The sequence below is a fragment of the Helianthus annuus genome, chromosome 9, assembly GCF_002127325.2.
Source record: "Helianthus annuus cultivar XRQ/B chromosome 9, HanXRQr2.0-SUNRISE, whole genome shotgun sequence".
Lineage (NCBI taxonomy): Eukaryota > Viridiplantae > Streptophyta > Magnoliopsida > Asterales > Asteraceae > Helianthus > Helianthus annuus.
In genome coordinates this window covers 65,820,758-65,840,673 of record NC_035441.2, presented here as the reverse complement: position 1 = coordinate 65,840,673, position 19,916 = coordinate 65,820,758, and positions in this window count along the sequence as shown.

The window sequence follows — 19,916 nt, the reverse complement described above, 5'->3', positions numbered from 1 at the left end:
CATAAGTTTGCATTTTCGCACATATCTTACGTTCTGAATACATCCGGACATCCAAAAATTTATGTAATCATTAAAATATTATGTTTTAGTGTTTGGCTTGACAAAAATCCATTCATCGCGCAATTTGGATCGTTTTTGCGTCCGTTACGACTTCCGTTGTAATTAACCGAACAACGCAATCATACGGCCAAACGAACCGACATCCGAAATATTTTTGAGCATGTTTTGAGTTCCCTACACTTTAACTTCATTTTAGAACCTTGAAATGAGGTTAACGGGGCTTAAACGTGCCAAAAATGGGCCAAAATGCAAGATACTCAAGTGCAGGGGCTAAACTGTCAACTTTGAAAGTTGCTGGTCTGCAGACCAGCATACGGTCCGTAAGGGGAGGACCATACGGTCCGTAAGGCTTCCCCAGATCAGCAGAATGTTGTTTCCAACTTGATCCAGCTGTCCCTCACTTGTGCACATGGTTTTGAGCATTTCTAGGGGCTCCCCTGGTTTTGTAAATCAGTGGGCTTGATGTGTACGGCCTAGATTGAAGCTCGGATAACGAGGAACGATCTTAACGGCTCTACAAAATCTATAAATACCCCCTCCATGTTGCACTTCAAACCCACACCTTTGAATTTGAATTGGTTCTCTAAGTTGATGTGATTAATCACTTCATACCTGAGAATATTCGGATCAAAGCTTCCGTTCTTGGACCTTTTGTAAGTCCTCTTTCGTTCTTTTTGCATTTTTAGCACGAAAGTCAAACTGCGTTTGACTTTCTGCATTGACCAGTTTATGGTCAATGCGAAGTTCGTTTGAACTTCATAACGTGAGCGTAATCACGATGGTTATAGTCCCTAGTGACTATACCTACTAATTACCACGTTATCTAGGCTCAGTGACGAGTCGTAGTTTCGGCCAAAATGCGTTTTCTTGCGTATTTTGTAACCAAACTACTCTAGGGTATCAAAACTGTTTGTTTTGATACCAAACCTGTTTTCTAACATAACTAAACATGTTCTAGCATGTTTAGCTCGTCGCTTTTAGATTTGTGCTTGTTTAGGTTCGTAAAGGTAAGCGATCTAATCAAGCGCTTATACTTTCAAACCCGACCCATTTGGCCGATCTTTAGGATCCGACCATACACATTGGGTGACCATAGTTGTATAGGGAATAACCTTCCGAGGTTATACCTTATGGTCACGTCATTTAAGTAGTTGTATGATAAGTAGTTCTTATGCCTTAGGTAAATTACCAAAATGCCCTTTTTGCACCAAAATTTATTTAAAGCATATGTAACCTAAATTTTGACATCTAGACTAATTAGGTAACTATATTAGACATGTTAAGGCATATTTTACTTGTCATAGGACTAGTTAAGCGGTCCGAACGCGTTTTACGCAAACGACGCGTTAAAGTAGCATAAGCTACCTAAAACGGGTCGTAATGGGTCGTAAGCACTTAGGTTAGGTTTCATTTTAGTATGTGGGCTTTGTTTAACCATATCATATGAGTTCCAATACTCATTTGGTTTACGAAACCTCATACTATCCGATCCCCCGATTTAGGTCCGGTTATTTATGTAGTTATCTATATAGGGTGCCGTTTGATTCCGTGATCCCTCTAGCTTTGCTTGGTTGTTGTTTAAGACTTCTAAGCACCCTCAAGTGAGTACATAGTCCCCTCATTTACTGTTTTTCAAACATTTTAGGGTGAAACACATGTGCCTACTTGTTACTTTCATGCTTTCCATGTTTTCATATCATATACTTGCTATGTTCATTAGTACACTATTAGTACATGATATCATTATGTTTTTGCTATGTATGTCCATTGTGTGCATACTTAGTACATCGTTTTACATGACATTTTCATGCTATGTATGTTCATCATACTTAGTACATTTTCATTTCATCACATGTTTATATTTTGGTTATGACATTTGGTTTGTTTAAGTGGGACAATATACATTCATTAACTTTGATCACGCCGCTCGTTGGTAGGTAATGGTACCATAGGAATTGACAACTCCCGTTCCTGACATCCTGGGTATGTTTGGATGGAAGGAATGACCGAATTCGATTAAAACATTTAGACATATAGACCTTTAAATTCGTTTAGGGGTTTATCACCACAGTCACAAGGCTTGGATGTATGCATTTTAACAATACCGCATAAATGTTCGTATTCAGTATAGCATGCATTTCCACAAAACATAATATTGATTTAAACCAAGTTTTACTTCAATACTTTGTTTTGTGCATTTTCACCTATGGTTTAGTTGATACATATATCACTTGCCATACATGACATTTTGTTTACACATTTCATGACTGACATTTGACACAGACATTTTGGTATTGATATATACATTTTGACATAAACATTTTGACATGGTTTTCACAATGACATTTGACAATTGGTTTAGACATGGGCAAATTTACATTGGTGGTTTGTTTGGGTAAGTGACTTAAGTAACGAGACGTGTGTAATGTGATACAAGCATGGTGGATACGCCGCTGGTACTTCCTATATATAAGTGCTTGTACTATATTACACGTCGTAGCGTTATTTAAATCATTGAATTTGGATTTACACATTTTTACACAAATAACATATTTTCCACAAGACATTGTTTTACAAACAACTTATTTTATACAAACTCATTTTTACTTGGTTATTCATTTAACCTTACATTACTCTTTTACATATCATCTATCTTATTATTGCTTTTCAAACGTTTTATAAAAGCAAACACTTAAACTGGATTCGTGATAAGTTTTCATTAAACATTTTCTTAAACCTAAGTCATGAATCCTATTTTCACAAAACCTATGTATTCGCCGGCATTTTTATGCTGATATATTTTCACATGTGTTTCAGGTACAATAGTTGATGAAATTTGATGATGATATTGATGCATGCTCACATAGGATTGGACGAGGCCTTAGTGACATTAAAAGATGCAAGACTAGTTAAATTTTGTATTACTTCTTTGTTTGTTAAGACGTTGTAACTCTTTTAAATCAATAAAACAATATTTTTATTTTTTCCATGTGATATGAAACAATGATTCTGTTACAACACTCCCCGACGATTCCGCCACGTTTTGTTGTTTTACGTGGTCGGGGTGTGACAGAAAAGTTGGTATCAGAGCTCATGGTTATAGGGAATTAGGTTATTAGTAATGCTTTGACCTAGTCTATAACCTTCCTAGGACCCTAACGCGAGTTTACTTGCGTTTAGTCATAAAAACAATACCGTCACTTATCCTTAAGTGACAACCACAATAAGAACATAAATTTTGATCTGCCTTGAAAACTAATCATCTGTTCTAGGATGATTTATTTTAAGGTTTTGAACCCTTCCAGTTTGACTCATATTTGGCTTAGTGCCTTTTGAGTTTTCAAACTCGTCAAAGTTTGGGTCTAAATAATGTGAACACGTGCAAACTGGAAGAGTGAATGCCTGTACTCTGAGTTTTCTGTCTAAGGCTAGAGTGTTCGTACAAATCCGCAGTATCGGACCAGTCACTCTTACCTGGGAACTCTTGGGGTGAGTGTTCACTTATAGGAAAGTATGTCATCAACGATACATTATTATGACCCGCTTGCTTTGATTTGTCACCATCTCATTTGTTTGCCTTAGGTAACAAACAAATGATCTCAATTCGTATGCATTGCCTTTCTGTTTTGTGTATCCGATAACATTTCATTTGTTGCTTCCTATGTGTTTCATTTTCTCCTAGAATGTCTCTCCATCTCAATAACGGTCAAATGTCCGGGCAAACAGCCAAATTTGCCCAGCAAATAGGCGAAGTGATTTTGAAGTCCGTGGATCTAGGCATTGCCATGTCTTGTCTCAAAAATGCAGCCACTCAAGAGTCACCAAAGGAAGCAGAAGTCAAGCCTGCACCAAAATCAAGGAAGCGTAAGGCTTCAAGGAAACCCGCAGCAGTTATACCTAATCAAGCGGGACCTAGCCAAGTGGCAGCGCCACCAGCTAGGAAGCCATACATAGGAACTGCCCCATGGTGCAAACGATGCAACCGTCATCATTCAAACCTCATACCCTGCTCCAAATGTACCTATTGTGGACGGTTGGGACATTTGATTAACATATGCCGCTTTGCTATCCAGAACAAAGCTTTTGCAAATCTTGCTGCTACTCAACTCCAAGTCAACCCTACTCGAGCTCGTTTTCCATCTGGTACTTGCTACAACTGTGGCGAAACGAGCCATTTCAGGAACAAATGCCCAAAGATTGTCAATGCAAATCCAACCCTTGGATAAGCATTTGGCCGAGCAAAAGATGTTGCTGTCTTATGCCTTGTTTCTTTTGTTTTCTTGTATTGTGAAACAATTTGTTTTGTTCATAAATAAAAGTCGTTGTTCGCAATTCTAATATACAAATGTAGTTACATGTGTGTATGGTATTTCCCTATGATATCTACATCAAGGAACTATGTTCTTTACAAACTACTCTTGTGATTCTCCCTTTCAATTGATCGCTCATGATTTCCTCAAAAATTTTAAGTACTCGTTTCATTCTATGAGACAAAGTACAAGAAATAAAGCGAAATTTTGAGTAATCGTGCCTTTTGCGCATCTGTGCCTTTCAATCCCTGGTTAGATAACTAAGGGTATTTTCAAATCTCATACTCGTTACGTTCTGATTTTTCAACATGCATAACATAAGTTTTCAAAAACAACCTCCATGATTTAAAAAACATTGTCTATATTCTCAAAAACAACCTCCATGATTTCAAAAACATTGTCTATGTTTTCAAAAAAAAAAAAAAACAACCTTCATGATTTCAAAATGATATTAATACAGTATAATTACTTATATCAAGTGCATGATTTCAAAAGCATCATTCATGTTTTCAAAAAAAAAAAAAAAAAAAAAACCTTATACATAATTTCAAAATTCATCCCGCATAATTTTTAAACATTTTTATAAATCTACCTACCTAATACACCTACTTTATGATTTCAAAAGTATTATATATAAGGTTTCAAAAACATTGCACACATTTTTTTTAGAACCCCATGCATAGTTCTCAAAAATATTTTTCCTCATACATTGACTTAACCTTCAAATTCCGCTTCATGTGTCGCCTTGGCATATCTAGCATCTCAACTTCGTAAGCCTTTTTACTTCATGTTTTGACTTAAGCACATCCAGTGCAGGGTTTCAAAACATCTTCAACTTCTAAAATCCATATGGGATCTTTTTATCTTCACAATTAGACCCTTGTGGATGATTATCATTCAAATCAGAGTCCTTAATTGGATTCCTTGTGTACCTAAATTCGAACATTTTGATTCTTTACAATCGAAATCGAATTTCCTCTTTAGGATCTTTCTATCTTCATAGTTAGATTCTTGATAATGTTTAAAGCACCAATCAAAATCAACTGACTGGATACCTGGTGTGCTTTAAATACATGTGCTCAGTTAGCAGAACAAATTAACAAAATCATGACAAGTTTAAAATCAAGATAAACAATTTTGTGGTTATGTGACTATGTGTTTATGCATTTTGCGTTTTCTTTTATACATATTTTGTGTTTTATACTCTGGATATTCGTTATCCAAATCCTCGTAGAACCTTTCATATCTTCATATGAGGGATTCGTAGTAGGATATTCATAAGGTACTACCTTAAATCCTTAATGGGCTTCTACGTAATCGTTAAGACCCTTGGATTATATAGTACCATTCCATAATTCAAAGAGACCCCTTTTAGGGTCTAGTCAAAAGATTGATTCAGAATCTGGTTAAGAATGACATATGGTGATATAGCTGAACAGACTCCTTGGTAGTCTAATTAAATCATTCGTTGATTTAATTAAAAGACCCTATGGTGGTCTAGGCACAATCATCACCGGCTCATCCATTGTTTCCTTCCCCTACACATTATAAGATGCACTACGTGACTATGCAAGGAATTACGTAATTATGGATGCATACATAATTACGAAGTTCAGTGCACGGAAACCACGGTAAGACTTATTATGTGTAAAAACCAATAGTGGCAATCATAACAAAATGTGAACAATGTAATAGAGGTACGGTGGACGCACCAATAACGCTTTATATACTTGTATATAAGTGACCCTCTCACATTGCAAGCATGATGTTATTTAAAGTTACTAGAAGTTCAGGACTCTAACCGGTGTTGTTCAATCTTTTCAACTTCATGTTTCAAGCTCTTACGAGTTTCCTCTAAATAAATTTCGGGACGAAATTTCCTGAAGTAGAGGAGACTGTGACACCTGTGTCACTTCAGCCATCAAACAAATACCAAACCAATGAAATATTGTATTTCATACTTGGGATTTGTATAAACATGTGTATCATTTTGCACATATCAACTCTTGTTCGATTTCGGGCTCTAAATCGCTTTTCTGGAAGGTTATACGCGCACTGATGCGTAAATATAACCAGTTTAATGCAACAAACACTCCAGAATAGTGACATAGGCTTAACATACCTCAAATAACCTTTACATAACTTAGAAATAAGTTTTGGAAGGTTTGATGTGCCGAAATCAAGTTTATTCGCTTACAGGGACTAAAATCGACAAACTGCGAAAGTATGCCGATTCATACTGTAACGAACATTCCGGAACTTGACCATAATTTAAACATACCCTAAATATCCTTGACATATCTTAGAAATAGGCTTTGAGGTGTTCGGTGTGCTAAAATAAACTTTTGGGACATTCAGGGACTAAAAGCGTCAAAAAATGCATAAGTTTGCATTTTCGCACATATCTTACGTTCTGAATACATCCGGACATCCAAAAATTTATGTAATCATTAAAATATTATGTTTTAGTGTTTGGCTTGACAAAAATCCATTCGTCGCGCAATTTGGATCGTTTTTGCGTCCGTTACGACTTCCGTCGTAATTAACCGAACAATGCAATCATACGGCCAAACGAACCGACATCCGAAATATTTTTGAGCATGTTTTGAGTTCCCTACACTTTAACTTCATTTTAGAACCTTGAAATGAGGTTAACGGGGCTTAAACGTGCCAAAAATGGGCCAAAATGCAAGATTCTCAAGTGCAGGGGCTAAACTTTCAACTTTGAAAGTTGCTGGTCTGCAGACCAGCATACGGTCCGTAAGGGGAGGACCATACGGTCCGTAAGGCTTCCCCAGATCAGCAGAATGTTGTTTCCAACTTGATCCAGCTGTCCCTCACTTGTGCACATGGTTTTGAGCATTTCTAGGGGCTCCCCTGGTTTTGTAAATCAGTGGGCTTGATGTGTACGGCCTAGATTGAAGCTCGGATAACGAGGAACGATCTTAACGGCTCTACAAAATCTATAAATACCCCCTCCATGTTGCCCTTCAAACCCACACCTTTGAATCTGAATTGGTTCTCTAAGTTGATGTGATTAATCACTTCATACCTGAGAATATTCGGATCAAAGCTTCCGTTCTTGGACCTTTTGTAAGTCCTCTTTCGTTCTTTTTGCATTTTTAGCACGAAAGTCAAACTGCGTTTGACTTTCTGCATTGACCAGTTTATGGTCAACGCGAAGTTCGTTTGAAGTTCATAACGTGAGCGTAATCACGATGGTTATAGTCCCTAGTGACTATACCTACTGATTACCACGTTATCTAGGCTCAGTGACGAGTCGTAGTTTCGGCCAAAATGCGTTTTCTTGCGTATTTTGTAACCAAACTACTCTAGGGTATCAAAACCGTTTGTTTTGATACCAAACCTGTTTTCTAACTTAACTAAACATGTTCTAGCAAGTTTAGCTCGTCGCTTTTAGATTTATGCTTGTTTAGGGTCGTAAAGGTAAGCGATCTAATCAATCGCTTATACTTTCAAACCCGACCCATTTGGCCGATCTTTAGGATCCGACCATACACATTGGGTGACCATAGTTGTATAGGGAATAACCTTCCGAGGTTATACCTTATGGTCACGTCATTTAAGTAGTTGTATGATAAGTAGTTCTTATGCCTTAGGTAAATTACCAAAATGCCCTTTTTGCACCAAAATTTATTTAAAGCATATGTAACCTAAATTTTGACATCTAGACTAATTAGGTAACTATATTAGACATGTTAAGGCATATTTTACTTGTCATAGGACTAGTTAAGCGGTCCGAACGCGTTTTACGCAAACGACGCGTTAAAGTAGCATAAGCTACCTAAAACGGGTCGTAATGGGTCGTAAGCACTTAGGTTAGGTTTCATTTTAGTATGTGGGCTTTGTTTAACCATATCATATGAGTTCCAATACTCATTTGGTTTACGAAACCTCATACTATCCGATCCCCCGATTTAGGTCCGGTTATTTATGTAGTTATCTATATAGGGTGCCGTTTGATTCCGTGATCCCTCTAGCTTTGCTTGGTTGTTGTTCAAGACTTCTAAGCACCCTCAAGTGAGTACATAGTCCCCTCTTTTACTGTTTTTCAAACATTTTGGGGTGAAACACATGTGCCTACTAGTTACTTTCATGCTTTCCATGTTTTCATATCATATACCTGCTATGTTCATTAGTACACTATTAGTACATGATTTCATTATGTTTTTGCTATGTATGTCCATTATGTGCATACTTAGTACATCGTTTTACATGACATTTTCATGCTATGTATGTTCATCATACTTAGTACATTTTCATTTCATCACATGTTTATATTTTGGTTATGACATTTGGTTTGTTTAAGTGGGACAATATACATTCATTAACTTTGATCACGCTGCTCGTTAGTAGGTAATGGTACCATAGGAATTGACAACTCCCGTTCCTGACATCCTAGGTATGTTTGGATGGAAGGAATGTCCGAATTCGATTAAAACATTTAGACAGATAGACCTTTAAATTCGTTTAGGGGTTTATCACCACAGTCACAAGGCTTGGATGTATGCATTTTAACAATACCGCATAAATGTTCGTATTCAGTATAGCATGCATTTCCACAAAACATAACATTGATTTAAACCAAGTTTTACTTCAAAACTTTGTTTTGTGCATTTTCACCTATGGTTTAGTTGATACATATATCACTTGCCATACATGACATTTTGTTTACACATTTCATGATTGACATTTGACACATACATTTTGGTATTGATATATACATTTTGACATAAACATTTTGACATGGTTTTCACAATGACATTTGACAATTGGTTTAGACATGGGCAAATTTACATTGGTGGTTTGTTTGGGTAAGTGACTTAAGTAACGAGACGTGTGTAATGTGATACAAGCATGGTGGATACGCCGCTGGTACTTCCTATATATAAGTGCTTGTACTATATTACACGTCGTAGCGTTATTTAAATCATTGAATTTGGATTTACATATTTTTACACAAATAACATATTTTCCACAAGACATTGTTTTACAAACAACTTATTTTATACAAACTCATTTTTACTTGGTTATTCATTTAACCTTACACTACTCTTTTACATATCATCTATCTTATTATCGCTTTTCAAACGTTTTATAAAAGCAAACACTTAAACTGGATTCGTGACAAGTTTTCATTAAACATTTTCTTAAACCTAAGTCATGAATCCTATTTTCACAAAACCTATGTACTCGCCGGCATTTTTATGCTGATATATTTTCACATGTGTTTCAGGTACAATAGTTGATGAAATTTGATGATGATATTGATGCATGCTCACATAGGATTGGACGAGGCCTTAGTGACATTAAAAGATGCAAGACTAGTTAAATTTTGTATTACTGCTTTGTTTGTTAAGACGTTGTAACTCTTTTAAATCAATAAAACAACATTTTTATTTTTTCCATGTGATATGAAACAATGATTCTGTTACAACACTCCCCGACGATTCCGCCACGTTTTGTTGTTTTACGTGGTCGGGGTGTGACAGGAAGCAATTTTGGCCAACAACTATTAATTGTTTAACACAACTGATTGGGCCATAAAATCCACTAAACCAACACTTTCAAATGTGCACTTTGACTTAATCGTGTAAATATATCATGTGGCCGACAACTGTTTATTATTCAATTGTTCACGTGACAGACTGTAAACTGATGTATTCAGAATATTAGCTTTTAAAATGAGTCCTACAAAGTCTTTAATGAGTGACGATTGTAAGTGGGCCGATAAAATCAAATCACATGCATAATGTTTTAAAAGCCGACAACACTTATCAAATTCGATTATATCATTGGACCGATTATTAAACGTGGCAGACACTTTGATTTTACTGGACCGAATAAGCGAACCCTGTTGATGTCAAATAAGCGAACCCAATGAGCGAACCTCCTCTACCACATAAGCGAACCTGTGAAATGACCATAAGAGCGGACCTCAACTTTTGTCTCAATGAGCGAACCTATTGTTGTTCACAAAAGCGGACCAGACATGTCACAATAAGCGAACCATACATGTCACAATAAGCGGACCATACATGTCACAATAAGCGGACCATACATGATAACGTGAAATCGGAACAAAAATCTTCGATTTCTCCTAAACGGCTAGGAGTTTGGATCTGAAATTTGGTAGGGTTGTAAATCAAAGATTTTCGCACAATATATCAAAAATTCAGTTGATTCAGACCGTAATAACCCGTTCAATTTGACGAATTTCGATGAAAAACGTGATAAAAATAAAAAGATGAAGAATTTGATGAAATTTGGATCTGAAAACGCTGAATTCTGGTACGAATCAATGCGTTTGATCAGTGCAATCGAGCTCCTAGCTCTGATACCACTTGTAGGACCGGTTTTGAGACCGTTCGATTGCGTAACGAACGTTCGACGTGCAGAATCCGTGAACGTGCGTGACCGAACACACAATAACGTACTAGAACCGTGATTTTATCGATGAAGATGACGTGTACAAGCAAAAATCACGTGGAGAGTACTTTCTCTCTCTAGACTTTCTCTCTCTAGACTTGAATCTTCTAAAACACAAATGAGCCAAAAGTCTTAAACATTAAATCTAAGGCTCCTATTTATAGGCCTTGGAATTAAGGAGATTTCTCATTAATTACCAAAATGCCACCTTACTAATTCTATCTAAATATTACAATAAAAGCCTAGATTACTTCTGTTTCAGCTACGAAATAGATTGACGGAGGCGATAGACATTTATGCACTAACACGTTTCCGTAGAGTGTCCCGTTTGTCAATGTTCTATCATCATTGACGGTTTGCCAGAGTCTATTAGTTCACTCCCGATCCCATACACGGGCACGGTGTGAGGCTGGTAAGACCTAAATAGCTATATCAACTAATAACCCATTCGCCAGGCCCCGACGTCTAATCGGTATTAAGTAGTAGGGAGTTGAGTGATAGAGTTGCATTTAGTATTGCTTGTTGCATCCAATATAAATAGTAATTAAATAAAGGTCCCGCATAAGGGGAGAAAAGTAGTTTTGTATCCCTCACAAGGGGATAGTGTTGTTTTTAGTTCCGTTTCCCAACCACCGGGAACACACGCTTTAAAAGTTGTGAACTCACCTTGGGTTGCTCGGCAGATTAGTTTACTTGGTCAAGCACGCTGGTCACCACGTCCTAGCATGGTTACCAGTATTGGTCAGGTTTGAGTACAGGCAAGTCACGTATATTCTACACATAACTTAACACATAGCATGCATAACATACAATTATCATTAAAGTTATTGGGCCTGTTCTAATCCTTAAACAGTCAACCAGCACATAGCACAGTAGCACAGAAACCAGCCCAAAACGCGTTGTCACATTTGGTGGCCCAACAACCGAGTCGGACAGCCCAGTCGAGACTAGGTGGTCTCGACTCGAGAACATGTGGTCTCGAGTCGCAATCAGGAGATCTCGAGTCATGAATGTCTGGTCTCGAGTGGTGCAGGCATGAATCGCAACCTCAGCGGTCTCGAGTTCAGTCTCGAGTCGAGATCATGAGGTCTCGAGTCGAGACCTTGCTGGTTTCGAGTCCTTGAAGATTGTCTCGAGTTGTTCATTTGTGGTCTCGAGTCGCAATCACTGCGGTCTCGAGTTGTCATCTAGATGGTCTCGAGTTGAGACCGGGGGTCTCCACTTGCACACCTGATGACCGAATCCTTCTAGAACCTGTCTAACTTGTACTATCCAATAGAATTGCAATTTCATGAAATTGTGTACTAACCATTAGGATTCCATAAACATGTTTTCTTGTCTAAATCTAAATTAAATAGATCAAAACACACAATTTCATACATTGAAACCCATTCAACATATATTCATATAGTTCATTACTAGGGTTTTATCGTTCATCTTTGTATTCAAAGCATGTGCATAGATCCTCAATACTTCAACATATAACATGAGATTTGTGAACAAGAATTATGTGACATATATCCTAAATATCAAGACAATCTTGTAAACCATCATTAAACACAATAAATGTCCTATTTTATCTAATCATGAATCGGATGGTCATAAGCATCATAACTATCATTCTTTTACCCATCAAAATATCTTATCAAGACGTTATCATACACTATTTCACAAAAAGGAGCATTGTTCATCTTAGACATTTGGAACCAAACATGTACATTATTCATCAAGCACACACCTTTGTCATATATTAACATCATCATACTTCAAACTACTCACACAAATGAGCACTTTATGCATAGAATATTATCTTGTTCAAAAGAAACAACTAACCGATTGTTGTGTGACACAAAGGTGTGCAAGAAGGTGATAAGGTGGAGTCTTCGAGTGATGATTACAAGCTGATCCGAAGACCCTTTTGTTGCTGGTTGGTTCCGAGTAGAAGGGAGGAGGGTGATGGTGGAACTTTAGGGTTTTTCTAGTGAGAGAAAGTGGATGAGGTGAGAGAGGGAGAGAATGGAATGTTTGGGATTTGAAATGATGATTGCTAGTGCACCAAAGGGGAATGTCGGCTATCCTTATGTGGGTTTTATACCCATTTCGAGTGGTGCACACTAAAGGGATTCTGAGTGGGCTCAAGGAGGGGTGCGGCCCATGGCCCAACTGTTCACTCGAGACCGAGTGGTCTCGAGTCGGGTCCTAGTGGTCTCGGCTCACTAATATTCACACATATATGTATACTACATACACATAACTTAATACAAGAGTCACATAGCACTCCAAGACAATTCACAAACTTTCATTTAAACGTACGTACACATAATGCTATTACAAGAAGGTTGCTCGGGAAAACCTAGAGTGTCACAAAATGTTTTTCTTGAAGAATGATGATCAAAGTGTGATATAAGTCTTGTAAACATATGATTTTAAGAATAATTTTCTCAAGAAACCAAGTTAAAATACAAGATTTACATAAACTTGGTTCTTAAAGAAACTAACCACATTTTTAGTGGTTAATCAAGTGTAGAATCATGTATTTAACAAGGAAAGCTCAAGAAGAAATATTTTTAGAAAAATATTTTACAAGTTGTACACATCTTAATTCTTCAATAATGATGTTTTTAATAAACATCCACACTTTAAAGGGTAACTGAGCTTGCTAAATACACTAGTAAGTTACTACAAATTTTTATAAATTTTCAAGTTCATGAAGTAGTGATTAATGCTTGATTTAGGGCACTTGGAGAGTATTATTTGAATTGTTTTTGATTGTGATGATTTATAAAAGAAAATGATATGCTTTGAAAGCATGCAAACCCCCATTTTTAGGGGAAACTATGGCAAAAATTTTCTAGAAATTTAACACTTAGAAAAATATTTTTAAACAGATATTTACAAGTGTATTTTAACCATGATTTTCACATAAAGTTTGCCATAATTTTTGTTACAAAAATTATAAATATGGGAGGATGGTTTTTAATAATAAAAGTTACTAAATATGTATTTAGGAAAATGTATATTTAGTTGTCACCATGTGTGTTATTATTTGTATATTATGTGTATTAGTTATATTATTTTAAGATTTGAAATAATATAACTCACCAAAATACCAAGAAATTACAATCCAAAATACTACCAAAATTCCAAGAAATAAATATATAATTTATACCTAAAAATTTGAGAAACCAAACAAGGAATATAACCTAGAAAAGTATTCCGAAATTAAACTCATAAGTATATTTTGGTAAATGGTATTTTGAACACCAAGAGAAAAAAAATATGATTTTTACAATTGTTACAAAATTATATCATATTTTTCACAAGAAGAAAATATATCATTTTTAGGTAAATAAAAGTATAAATGTTCTCTTGAAATTATTAGAAGATATATTATTTTTGGGAGAAAATATATATTTTCTTAAATAAATATAGAATACATTATTTTTTGGTGAAATATAGATTTGTATATATATTTTCTAAGATAAACTTGAAAATACATTATTTTTTAGACTTAAAAGAAAATACAATTATTTTGCAAAGGGAAAAATTTTAAAAAACTTTTCTGTGTAAGCTTTCTTAAAATATATATATTAAGAATATATATATTGGTAAATTTTTATTAGCAATATTATTCCGGAAAAACTTACACGAAAGTTAAGTATAAGAATACTTAATAAACACATTAAGAATATGTATTCTCGTACGTATAAATACACCGGAATACGCCACCGATACTTGGCAAAAATACACAAGGTTAAGAATACGAGTGTGAATACACGTATCCTTGGGAAGTTATACATGTACAAATACATCAAAGTATCAAGTTAAAATATATTATTTTAACTAATATTCCAAAAATTTAATAAATATAATTTGAGTTAAATATTTATTATTTTACCAAATAATTATATAATTTGGAATAATATTGATGACACAAAGAAATGTAACTCAAAGACACTAATTAAGACTAATGCCACCTTTTCATGTTTCAGTTTTAGCCGGCAATTAATAATATACTACCTGGATTGATAATATTTCATACAAATGTGTTGAAATTACTTCCCCTATTATATTTGTTGCTGGAGCGTTGTCAATAATCAGATAATGGAGATAATGGATGAGGATAATTTCTTGTTTGTGTGGGTATTAACTTTAACTAAATTATGCCTACTCATTTTTTTCCTAGTCTGACTCCAATTCGTTCCTGAAAGTGGAAATGGATGATCCCTCAATTCAAGCTCTAGAGTTCCTAATAGTAGATGAAAGGAAGAATAAATGGTAAGGCTATCTTTTTGAGGTCTGTATGTGACATTTAAATTTACATTAATCTCCTTGCTCTGTCCCATTCCATTTAGTTCCAAAAGTTGTTATGAACGGTTTCATGTGGGTGTCTACTCAATTACTTGCAAGAGAAAAACCAGTTTCAAATGCCCAAAACTCCATGTTAAGCTGCCTTTAAGAGAAAAACCAGTTTCAAATGCTGTAATTCCTGAAGAACTTGTAGAAATTCAAGCCTTCTTGAGATCGGAGAAAAAGGGCCCATTTTTTTTCTCAACCATGTTAGTTTTACAACCCGACTGGTTTGACCCGCTGCATAACCAGCCCATTTTTTGCCCTAAGCTACAACTTGAGTGGTTTTATGATATTGTCATGTGTAGTGAGATAAGCAAAGCTCAAGATAGACTCACGTATTTTCTCAGGATGTATATGTGAATTATACAACATAGTGAACTTTTGAGAATAATTATGTCAACTGTCGGGCGTGGAGATGAAGGGGATGTTGGGCAGCGTATCCGTGATGAAATTCTAGTCTCCAAGTGCCACAATTTTCTTATAATTATTTTCTGGTCGATAAAGTTCCATAAATCTCCCTTTAGTTGAAGCTATTATCAATTCACCTATTTTCTAACTGTAGAGAAATAACGATTGCGTGGGTGGAAAGATGGAAGAATGGCATCAGAAGCTGCATAATAATACAAGCTCTGATGATGTTGTGATCTGTGAGGTACAGGGGTGGCTTGAGGGTAAAGCCTCTAAAGCAAAGATTTTAGGCTTCATCTTCTTATTGGCCCTGTCACTCTTTCTTTATAGATATATTCTTTACTAAACTGAGCATAAATGTATTGACTATTTTACACATTGCAATTTTTTTAACTAAACTGATTTTTAAATAATTTACATCAAAAAGCAAAACAAAAAAAAAATTATAATTTCAAAATTAAAATAGTAATATCTAAACTTTATTGATAACAAGGCCGCTTTTAAAAGTTCGTTCAAGGCCTTTAAATGGCTTGAGAGTTGAGCCAACCCTGAACAGGCATATTGCATTTGAAGCTATATTCATATTCTTTGAGGCTTGTATTACACTTAAAAATGCTTGAGTCAATTATTGGTCTGTAGTTTATAATTGTGGGGAATACAAGTATAATACCTCACTTGTTTATAGACTCTGTTTATAAGTTTATGAGAGACCTTGCTAGTAATTTTGGGTTTATTTGTTAATAAAAATGCCTATTTTTTGTAATACAAATGTTATACATTGATGTTAGTTCATGATTGGGTCCAGATCTAATCTAAGTTTTGTGCTTACATAGGAAACTGATAGGTGCTTGATATTATCTGAGTTGATACGTAGCCGAAAATCAACTACAAGGGTCTGGGTAAGGGTGGCACGAGAGGCTGAGCATCAATGGTGGTCTACAAGACGTGTTGGGATTCAGGTTGCATAATATGTAATATGTTAGGATAACTTGGGTCTTTAAAGATTTAATTTGTAAATTTTAAGTGAAATGTTTTATAAAATATTGAAAATTCTATAAATGTATGGTTCTAAAATTATAAACATTATTAGCAGGTATAATATAAAAAATGGCTGCAAAAAATAAAAAAAAATAAAAAAATAACAATTTTGCAACCGCAAAAACGGTCAGAACTTTGTAAAATACAAGAGGTCGCAAAATGGTTGCAAGTTTGTAAAAGGTAAGCGATCGCAAAACTGTCGCAACTAGATTGTCTCACAAAACCAATGAAAACAGTCGCAAAATTTGCAACTGCTCTTTTGGTTGCAAAACCTGATCGCAAAGATTTTGTAGTGGTCGCAACTTGGTTGCAATAGGGTAATTGCGACAAGTGTTTTTCCAACCACGTGATTGATCACAAAACAGTCGCCACAGAGCAATTGCGACTGTTTTGCGACCGTAAATGCGGTCGCAAATACCCAGTTTTCTAGTAGTGTCTTACGCATGAGCTCGATATCTACATTAATAATATAAGAAGCCATAAAACTTTTGCCAACGTGAAAGATATAACTAACCATGCAAGAATAATAACGGAAATAAATAAACATGTTGGATATCCGTTTGTATTTTTTTTTTTTTTTGAAATTAACATTAATTCCACCGCTTGCATGAAAAGTGTTGGGAGATGTTCTTCTATGAAGCATGTGAAGACAGATTTGTGAAATGGGTGATGATTATTTGACTGATGCTTGCATTTGCATGTAGGGAGCAACAAGAAAATTTATTTATTATTATATATTTCAAATAACCTTTGTGTTTTTAATTCAAATGACTTTAGTGTTTTTAATTTGTGTATTTTTTTAATGACACTATACTTTTATTATGATATTCGTTTTTTTATGTAATTCGACCCGACCCGAAAATTTTGACTCCAGGTTATTATAGACTTGGGTATCAAAAAGAAAATGACACCCAAATGTTTATTTTTAAAATATTACGTTTATCACTGATATTTTCTTATTTGTGTCTTCATTTATTGTACAACAACAATGGTATCTAGAAGTAGTTGATAATTTAAGTGTTAAATTACTACTAAAAATAAGATCTATAAGGCTCATGGTATAAATATACCAAACAAATGATATTAGCAAGCAAACTAATAGAAATACTATACAATATAACCAGAGAATTGATAAAATAACAGAAAAGAATAACCCGTTGTAATTTGTCGCCGCCGCGCGTAGGTTTCCTACGAGTATGTATATATATATATATGGAGAGGATCATAAGAAAACTACATATAAATGAAAAACTAGAAAACTAACTAAAAAATCCTAAAAAAACCTAAAAAGGATACCAAATTCTTTTTTACAATTTTTATAAAAAAATCGCTATTTTATATATATCAAAAAAATTCAAAAAAAAAAAACTTGTACTGCACATGTGCATTACATGCTTAAGATTAGCTTTGAAGTTTAGTTTAGCTTTTAGGATTAGATTTTTTGAAGGTTTAGGATTAGGATTAGATTTTTGAATGTGAGGGGGAGGGGGGTTTAGGTTTTTGGGGGTGGGTTGAGGGGGGGGGGGGATTAGGTTTTTTTAGCTTTATGTTTAGGATTTAGTTTTAGGTTTTCGGGACGGGGTGGGAGCTTAGGTTTTTTTTTTTTTTTTTTTGGGGGGGGGGGGAGGGGGGTGTTAGACTTTTGGTGGGAGGGTGAATTTAGGTTTTTGGGGTGGGGGTCGGGGGGTTTACGTTTTTGGGGGGTGTCGGTGGGGGGTGAGTTAAGTGGTTTAGGCTTTCCGTATTAGTGCACATGTGCATTACAAAAAAATCTTTTTTTTTTGAAATTTTTTTTCATACATAAAAATAGCGATTTTTTTATAAAAAATGGTATGTTTTTTTAGGCTTTTTTAGTTAGTTTTTTTGTTTTCTCATTTAAACTAGTTTTCTCATGATCCATCCCCTATATATATATATATATATATATATATATAGGGGCTGGTTATCGTACAAATGCGCTTATCGTACATTACGTACGCTACAATCTCAGCCGTCAGATCATCTTCCCGCATTGAAAATCGCATGTTGTTTTTTTTAACAATTTCGCATGTTGGTTTTTTAACATGCGATTTCATCAAAATTACCACATGCGAAATTGTTACAAAAAACAACATGCTATTTCATCAAAATTATCACATGCGAAATTGTTACAAAAAAACAACCTGCTATTTCATCAAAATTATCACATGCGAAATTGAATTACCACATGCGAAATTGTTACAAAAAAACAAACTGCTATTTCATCAAAATTATCACATGCGAAATTGAATTACCACATGCGAAATTGTTACAAAAAAACAACCTGCTATTTCATCAAAATTGTCACATGCGAAATTATTACAAAAAAAAAAACAAGATGTGATTTTCATTGTGGGAAGATGATCTGACGGCTAAGATTATGGCGTACGTAATGTACGATAAGAGAATTTGTACAGTACCCTTTACCTATATATATATGTATATATATAGTAGAGATCCTAAGAGAAGTCCACCCTATTTGAGAAATTTGAGAAGCATTCTGAACCACACATTTCCCTAAGCTTTTCATAATATATTTTTGGGGTAAAGGGTAAGCTTTTCATAATATACACATATGTATAGTTCAATCAACTATATACATATATGTGTATTGTCAAATCTTGAATTATACACGTGTGTATATAATCAATTTTAAACTTTACATATGTGTATATCACGAAAAGCTTAAGGAAAATGTGTGGTCCAAAATGTTTCCCAAGTTTCTCAATTAGCCTTTTGCTTCTCACTCGATCCTAACCCTATATGTGTGTGTGTGTCTCTCTCTCTCTCTCTCTCTCTCTCTATCTATCTATATATCTATATATATATATATATGGGACCGCTAAAATAGAAACTACCCCCAGTTGCAAGAACCGCAAGAACCACTCTCTGCCAATCAGATTATGCCACTTATACACTATCATTTAAAAACCAAATGGGTATTTAGGTAATTTACTTTATATTTCATTTCCATCTCAATCTGTCTATGTCGCTGTCTCTTTTTAAAGTCATTCCTACTTTCTCTATCTTCACACATTTTTGAAACCCTCATCCTCACATATCTCTCTTCATCTCTGATGAAGAAAATCATCATCTTCATCATCTTCAGCTTATGAACAATCTCTGTTACCGGCACCACACCCACACCGGCGACCCCGAAACACCACACCCGCACCGGCAACCCTCTCGTTTTCTCCGACGTCCCCCCAAACACCACCATCAAACACTCGCAACTCCCTAGATCATTGAGAAACTGATGTCTCCGGCCACCCATAAGTT